This window comes from Pezoporus occidentalis, unplaced genomic scaffold, assembly GCF_034315485.1.
Source record: "Pezoporus occidentalis ecotype Australia unplaced genomic scaffold, CSIRO_AGI_Poc_V1 ctg153, whole genome shotgun sequence".
Taxonomy (NCBI): Eukaryota; Metazoa; Chordata; class Aves; order Psittaciformes; family Psittacidae; genus Pezoporus; species Pezoporus occidentalis.
In genome coordinates this window covers 366,552-374,645 of record NW_026913350.1, presented here as the reverse complement: position 1 = coordinate 374,645, position 8,094 = coordinate 366,552, and positions in this window count along the sequence as shown.

The following is an 8,094-nucleotide window of genomic DNA, read 5'->3' as shown; positions in this document are numbered from 1 at the left end:
TTCCTTTACACCTTCAGCTCCCAGCAGGTAGCATATTGAGGTCTGTTCTGAAGATGCGATGATGTGCCAGGAACCTCAGTGAGCTTTTGTGGATAACATAATGGGCACAGGATCACCTCTGGTGAAACACCAGTAACACAAAGCTAAAGCAGTTCAGCAACAGGCAGGATTTCTAAAGAGAACCCAACAGTGTCCTACAGAACCTGCTCAGGACAAAAGCATCCCACAGAGTTTAATAGATACTGACCTCCTTACTTTGATTTTCTTTCATCACCAGTGTTTCAAAGAGATTTCTAGCTCAATTCCAGACTTTAAAACCCCATAGGACCTCATCTGTAGTAAGTTCTGAGGGTCTGCAGAGTCTTCATAGGTCCACAAGAGCATGACTGCCTTCATCCTTACTGAAGTCTCTGGGACATTTCCTCCATCAGCCCCGGCCTCCGCCTGTCCAGACATCCCTACAGCTCCCAATGGATGCTTTGCTTCCATACGACACTGCCCTCTCATGGAACAGCAGAGATGCGTCACTCCCGAATTCCCCTGTGAAACGCGAGCAGGGATCGGGGGATATACCCAAGGTGGGATGCTCGTTTTGGAAATGGAGCGGTTCTTGCTGAGATGCCATCAAGAGAGGAGATTTCTACAGCAGGAGGCCCATGTCCTTACTACTTCACCTACTTTTCGTTCTGAGAACAAGGGGGACCAGATGCCCAGGATCACAAGGACGGGAGATAACAGCTGACACACACCTAGGGCTGATACCAGCAAAGAATCATTTGAAACATGGCACCTATTGAAGAAAAAGGGCCATATCCTGGAAATCAGAGGTAAAGGCTAGCTAATTTGCCAGGTTGGACACTGCTGGGAATGACAGCTCCCCTGTTCCAAGGAAAATACTTCTGTGCCAAGCATCTGGAGATCTCTGGCCACAGAATCAATGGTGTAGATGATGGCATGTGACAACTGAGCAGGAGGCTGGTGTAGAGGTATCCTAAGGTCCCTTGTCACCTGAATTATCCTGTGTCACCATGAACTGTGCCCGCTGCTCCTGAACTGCAAGCCTGGGATGTACCGTGCCACCATAGTGGCCTCACAGTGCTGGTGTTCTAATAGTTCTCTGTGGGCAGTGGTTCATCTGCCTGATGTCTGGGAAAGTGGGAGGAGGATCTGCTGTAATGCGGAATCAAGGAACAGGGGCAGGTGGTACCTTGATGCTTAAGAGACAGCAAGGAGGGACAACCAGTAAAAGCAATTTGGCCTCCAGGTTCCAGCTGATGAATAGTTTGGTCTTGGGTGTTCATAAGGCTGTTTTCTTTTGTTAAGGCAAGACAGAGGAAAGGGGAGGAAAAAAAAGATTCCTTCCACCCAGGGCATGTCATCACTTTCCTTTGAATGGGAAGTGTTCAAGATGCTCAAGTTCCCAAGAAACTGTTGCAGCCGACAACAAAGCAGCCTCTGTTATCAAAGGCAAAGGCTCCAATTGCTGCCTTGGCTGTCAGCTTTTGCAGCTTCACGTGTAGGGAGAGGAATATCAGCTGCTCAGAAGACAGGTTTTATTAAGGCTTTCAGGCTGGGAGTCTTTGACAGCCTCCTCCCGCTGGGGCTCCTATTTTTTATTGATGTAATGGGAAAGCTTTTCCCCTTCAGATGTCTTTTTAATGTCTTCTGTCTCATTCTATCATGGAGTCAGAGAAATGAGAGATGGAAAACACCTATGAGGTCATGAGACCTCTGCCTGTCCTCACCGGTGCTGAATCGAGACGGGCAGATCCATTACATTCCTGCCGCATTTCATGCATTGGCCACAAGTCCTGTGCTTGCAGAAAACAGTTAATTTAGGCACAAGCCAAAATATCTTCCCCTTTCGCCTTAGTGTTTGTTTCCAAACAGTTATTAAAACTTCCAGCATGATGAGCTCCTTTTTCTTGTTTCAGAGCATCTCGTAACAAGGCAGCTGAACCCCTTCTGTGCTGTTTGATGCTGTCCCTGCTTCCTTTCCCATATACATCACTGTCTCACTTACTCATGCTTTTGCTCAGCTATGAATGCAGGTGGTATTGGAGGAGTCCACCCAAGAGCACATCTTGCCCACACCTACTTAAGCCACGTATGAGTATTTCCCTACATATCATCTCTCCTGGCCCATAAATCTCTCTCCCTCAGAGAAATCCTTCCTCATGCCCTATTCTTCAGCATCAGTTTAGTAAAATATAACCAGCTTTACAGATGCCTGAATGGGGTTTGCCCTCCTAAAAGCTGAGAGCAAGCAGGGCTGGCTGGCTTGATGTCTTGTTAAGGTTATGTACTGCTTGGCAAATGAGATTTCTGCCTGAAGCGCATCAAATTGCCAGGGAGCAGTGACTTCGTTGGGGAGAGATTCACAAATGCCCTCCTGAGAGGATGCTCCAGTTTCAATATCATTGAGAAGGCTTTCTAAAATGTATTTTCTTTCCAGTCTTTTGGTGCTGCAGTTATAGCAGATGTCTCCATCACCTAGTATGATTTTCTCTCCCCATAAGATGATGAAACTCTTGGGTGCCATCTTATGCACCAATACACATCAGGAGGAAGTGCACTGAAACCAGTTAAACCTCAGCAGTGCCAGGAGGAGTGTGGAAAATGTGCTTTTCCTCAGCTGACTGAAAATACTTCTTGGCTCCATATGCACCTTCTGGAAGCATTTCTGCCCCTGTTTCATTGAGGGACACCTCAATGAGTAGCATGGTGACAGCCTGCTTGTCCAACAGTGTGACCCAAGGAGAGGACAATGCTTTGGGGTATGCTGACTCTGCTTGGTTGATGCACAAGATCATGCTGATATCATTCACCAGTTCTGATCCTGAAGTTTTTGGTAGCGTAGCCATGTGCTTTACAACCACAGCGAGGTCTCATGTCCCTAATAGTGAAGAAGTTCCTCTGGACAAAGAGTTTACCATCTAGGAAGTAAGCTCCTATATATTAGGCACTGGTCAGGCTATGAGCACTTCTCCTAACGTTCAAGATAAAATAAGCAGCTTGTGTCTGGACGGCAGTGTGTTTAGGTAGTTATTACTGATGCTTATATAGGCATTTAAAACACCCCTGCCTTTCCTGAGCACAAGTACCATACCTGCCCCCTTCCTATCCAACCTGCATCAATATGGTTAGTCTTGCACCAGCCCTTGCATCTCAGTGTGACAAGGTCCTGCCTGACCTTTCAGCAGTACTGGAATAACATTGGGTATCTGCAGAGCAGGATCCAGCCTTCTGTTTGGTAACAGCCAAATGGGTCAAATCAGGTAGTTTTACAGGTGAGCTCAAAGGTGAGGTTGTAAAGGAAACCTTTGGCCGTGCCAAGATGAGGACCCAAGAGCCATGTCTTTCAGGACTGCATCTAGACAGCAACATGCCTCACATGCACTTTCTTTTCTGCAGAGGATATGCAAAGAGTCTGGAAAAATCAAAGCCAAAGCATTTAAGGGTGAACTCTCAATGTTCCCTGTCCCAGTGCTGCAGCTTTCCTGGGTGCAGACAGAATCACAGAAGCATGAAATCACAGACTGGTTGGAAAGGACCTTAAAGCTCATCCAGGTCCAACTCCCTGCAGGGACACCTTCCAATAGACCAGGTTGCTCCAAGCCCTGTCCAACCTGGCCTTGAACACTTGAGTTGTGTCAACAAACGTTAGGAGAGAGTTAAGTAATGTATTTTCTGCACTCCCCCTACACCCTCAGAGGACTCATGTCAGCTCAGAGGAAGGCTGTGTGCACCCTTAGGACCAACACAGGGATGTCCAATCTAAATTGCCCCTTGCCTGCCCTCCTCCACTCACATCTCACTGGGAGCTTTGCCTTGCCCACCCTCTCCCATCCTAGCTCAGTGCGTGCTCTGGGGGGAAAACTGGGATTCTTCCAGAGGGTTATCCAAGACCTGAGCAACATTCCCATTCTGCACTGCCTCCACTGGCCCCTGTGCTGACTGCAGCAGCAAGCACAGGACAAGGTGCCCAATTTACCACCTGTGCGATGCAGTACCCCCCCGGGTGAGATGCCATACCCTTCTGGGGCTGGACTCTGCACCATGTGCTCCTTAGATAATGCTCTGAGCAGGTCCCAGCATCATTTTGGATACCACGCATGTGAATGAGTAACTAAAAATACCAATACTTTCAAATGCGAGATAATTTCAGATGGCAGATCCAACTGGTATTTTAACAGCTGAAGCCAACATGTTGGAAGATACACATTTGCCATCAGGCTAGAAGGGACTGGAGTCTGCTGCCTGAACTCCCACAGAGCACAGGGAAAGCAAAAAAACACTTCAAAATCTCTTTCCAAGGAGATATTTTGCTGCTGCCTATAGATAAAACCCCGTATTTTCCAAGGCTTGTTCTGAAGCACAGACATGCTGAATGTTGTTTTCAATGTGCAAATTACATGCAGCTTCCAGTTTAATTTGAAAATATATAGATTTTGCTGAAGGAAACAGATACAAAATGTTGTTTAAGGACCTCATCAAATAACCATCCACCACCTGGATGCACAGTTGAACACGTATGGACATGTGCCTTCCACACAAGCAGACACATCTGCTACCCTACACAGTTCACCAATGCAAGCACAGGCACACAGACATTAACATGGGTTCACCACACTTTTCAGCACACTTGTCATGAATTGGTGCACCAGAGGAGAGTACTTACACATACACAGGTTCTTGTACATAGTTGTACCTCTGTCTGCTGCATCATTTGCTTGAAAAAGGACTTTCTTGATGCCAGGATGTCTTGCTTGATAACCAAAATGCACATTGCAGTGCTCCATGCACTGGCTGGCATTGTTACCAGGGCCTAGCCCATGCTGACACCATGGCATACACTGACATAAGGAGACCTGCAAAGTCCACCACCTCCTTGTGCAGGAACCTCTGGCACAACTGCCAGTGATGTGAAACTTGAATGGTCCTGCATCCCTAATGCAACACCATTGTGAGTGAACCACTTCACATTGCACAGAGCACTTAGTCTAGTGGAAGGTGTCCTTGACCATGGCAGGGGCTTGGACCTGAATGAGCTTTAAGGTCCCTTCCAACCCAAACCAGACTGTGATTCTATGATACAGGATTTAGGTGCCTCAGTGTTGAGGGATCTGAGTGACTTGCTATCTGAAGTCAAGATGCGCAGACCTTACCTTTGGGGGCATCCCATGCACTGCTGGCGATGAACATGCCTGCTCTGGAGTAATTATGTGCCATGTGTGCATACACCCACAGTGTAGGAGAGGAGAAGGAAGGTGGGGAGCACCCCAGGGCAGCTTTCTCTTCAGCAGGAGAGGGTGGAGCTCACACTTCACACCTGATAAGATTGAGCTCATTATCAGTGTTCACTCCCCTGCTCACTCCCTAATAGCCCTTGCCCTTTGTCTCTCCCCTTTCCTCAATTTTCACTGGGGAAAGTGTGTCAGTGTTCTTCCTTCCTCACCCAACAAGAGTGCTGAGAGCTTCTGTTCTCCTTAACCCCACTATGCCTTCCCTGATGCATTGCTGATGTTCAGGCTCTGATCTGGATAAATCATTTTCACCTGGGCTCTCAGTCCCTGGTGCTACAGGTTACTCAACCCTTTTCTCATACCTTCATAGATCAATAAAGGTCAGTTGTGTGGCAAAGGGAAAAACCACTATTCGAAAATGAAATACATATTCTGCTGCACGTATAGGAAAACACTGAAAGTTATTAGTGCTAAAGATGCCCCAAACACTCCCATACCCAGCATTCAAATGAGACCTGGTCTAGCCTGTCAGCATCCCTTGCTTTTCAACAGTTTCTGGCAGATGGTGCTGGCCCCAGAAGACCTCTGATGTCCTCAGGGAGCTCATCAGCGCATCACTGTCCAACAGGAGCTGTCAGCAGTGACCACCCTCAGCACCCTGAGAGCCGCTTTCCCCCAGGCTGCTGTGAGTCACATCTGGATGTGTCACACACCGGCTACCGACAAGGGAGCAAAGAGGACTGTCTGCACAAGGTGGATGCAGGGAGGGTTCAAAGGAAGGCTGAATATTGCATCGCAAGCAGAGAACAGCTGCTGTGAACAGTGCATTGGGATTTCCAGCAGCCACAGAGTGGTTAGGGACCTGTTGGGGTAATCAGATTGTCAGGGCCCTGAGGGCATTAATTGGCCTTCAGCATAGAATGGTTTGGGTTGGAAGGGACCTTAAAGCTGCCATGGGCAGGAACACCTTTCACTAGACCAGGTTGCACATTGCAGGAGTGCTGGTCTCCAGCTCGTCTACAGCCATGGCTCTGCCTGGATACAGGGGAGGTCCTTTTCAGGGATGCTGGCAGCACTGGGGTCTCAGCCTTGGCTCTCAGGGAGGTCCTTGGTGCGGCTCAGTCAGCACAGGAGGACATCACACCCTGTCCCAACTCCTAAGCAGCTCTGCTCTGTGCTCTTTTGTTGTTGATTAAGCAAATTTGCTTGAAGAACCCCACATTGCTCCTTTTTATTATATACTCTGAGAAGGAAGAAAAACAGGTTTTTGGCCTTATCTGTCATAACGCTGGTTTCAATCTAACAGGGTTTACAGATGGATCTTCCTGTGAGAGACGAAATTGAAGTGACTGAGAAACCAAGGACAAAACCCACGCTTAGAAAACTGTCAGGCATACCCGAATATATGGTCTGTATTTTCTGTGCCTACCTGTTCTCTTCACTTAGGACAGTGGATGCATGAAACAGAATTTCTTTGACAGTCTCCCCCAGCGAACTCTGCTCTGAAGACAGGAGATAGTTTTCTAAGCTCTCTAGGACTGGAGCCTGCTACTCCCTGTACTCCCAGCAGTGACCCTGCTCAGGCCCATGTGTGCAAAGAAAGGGCAAGCTGCAGCATCATAGAGGAGCTTGCCTGGGATGAGACAGCTTGAACCTCTTGTATTCGTCCCCACTTTGTTCTCGGTGACACGGAAGGACCATGTGTGCTATTTTTGCTACTTCTTTATGGCCAGCTCCCTTTGAAAAAGACTTTGGCTTGTATATCCAAAAAGAGAGAAGGGTAAATGCAGCTTAGCCCTCAATCATTTCCCTCTGTCAGTGACACCTTTAATCTGTCATTCTGGTGTTTAAACTGTTTCTTATAGCTACCTGAAGGAGTATGAATAATCCTGTGGTATTTCTATAACCTCCTTCTGACCCACTTGCTATTTTTACCCAAGGGCTTCATCTTCCTTGTATGATGTGGATTACTAGGGCTGTAATTGTCAGGGGCTGGCAACTTGTTCAGCCGGGGGCAGTCCCATCATGCTGACACAGATGTAAAAGCATGAGATCTTCCTTGTTTGCTTTTCAAGTGTGAAACATCTCACCACGTCCCTGATGCTGGTTTTGCCTGGTGTCCAACTTGGCAGCCCTTCTCCTCCCCCTGTTCCACCACTGCCTGTCCCATGTGGGATGGAAACCTGTGCTGCTGTGGCTGGAGGTGGCCACCATGCAGTGTGTTTGAAGCATGATTTCAGGCTGCTTCCTGCTCTCACCAGCACTGGGGGCACTGGGGAGATGTGGGAAACTTGTCAGCCATCTGATAAGCGAATGGTGCTCACCTGTATGCCAAAGGGACAGTGTCAGCATCCTCCAGGCTACCTGCAGTCCACTGGTGTGGAAACAGTGACGCTTACTGATGTTGGGGATGTGACTTTATAACCTCCATGGGGTGGCAGATGCTGAAAAGATGAATATGGTACGTGTTAAATTCCTACAATTAATCCAACACAGTCACTTTCCTGCATTTTGTAGTGACTGAGGAGCTTCTTACCAGCCCCACTGGTGTGCTTCCAGTTCCGAAGAGCCCGGTCATGAGCTCTGCTATGGCCCTGTTGTGGCAAATGATGAAGGGTCTGAGGCATGGAAGACAACTTCACTGTGCAAGTTCACATGTCTGATGTTGGCTTTGGCAGTTGGGCTTGTTTAATGAACTGCTTTTATAGACTTACAATTGCAACACAAAGCAACGCCCACTCACACTGATATTTAGTTCATTTATTTTGCTTGCCACAGTATTCTGTTGCTGTGATCCCTTAGCAGATAGAACCCTTCAGAAGAGTCCCACCTGCCTGTTGTGCTCTAA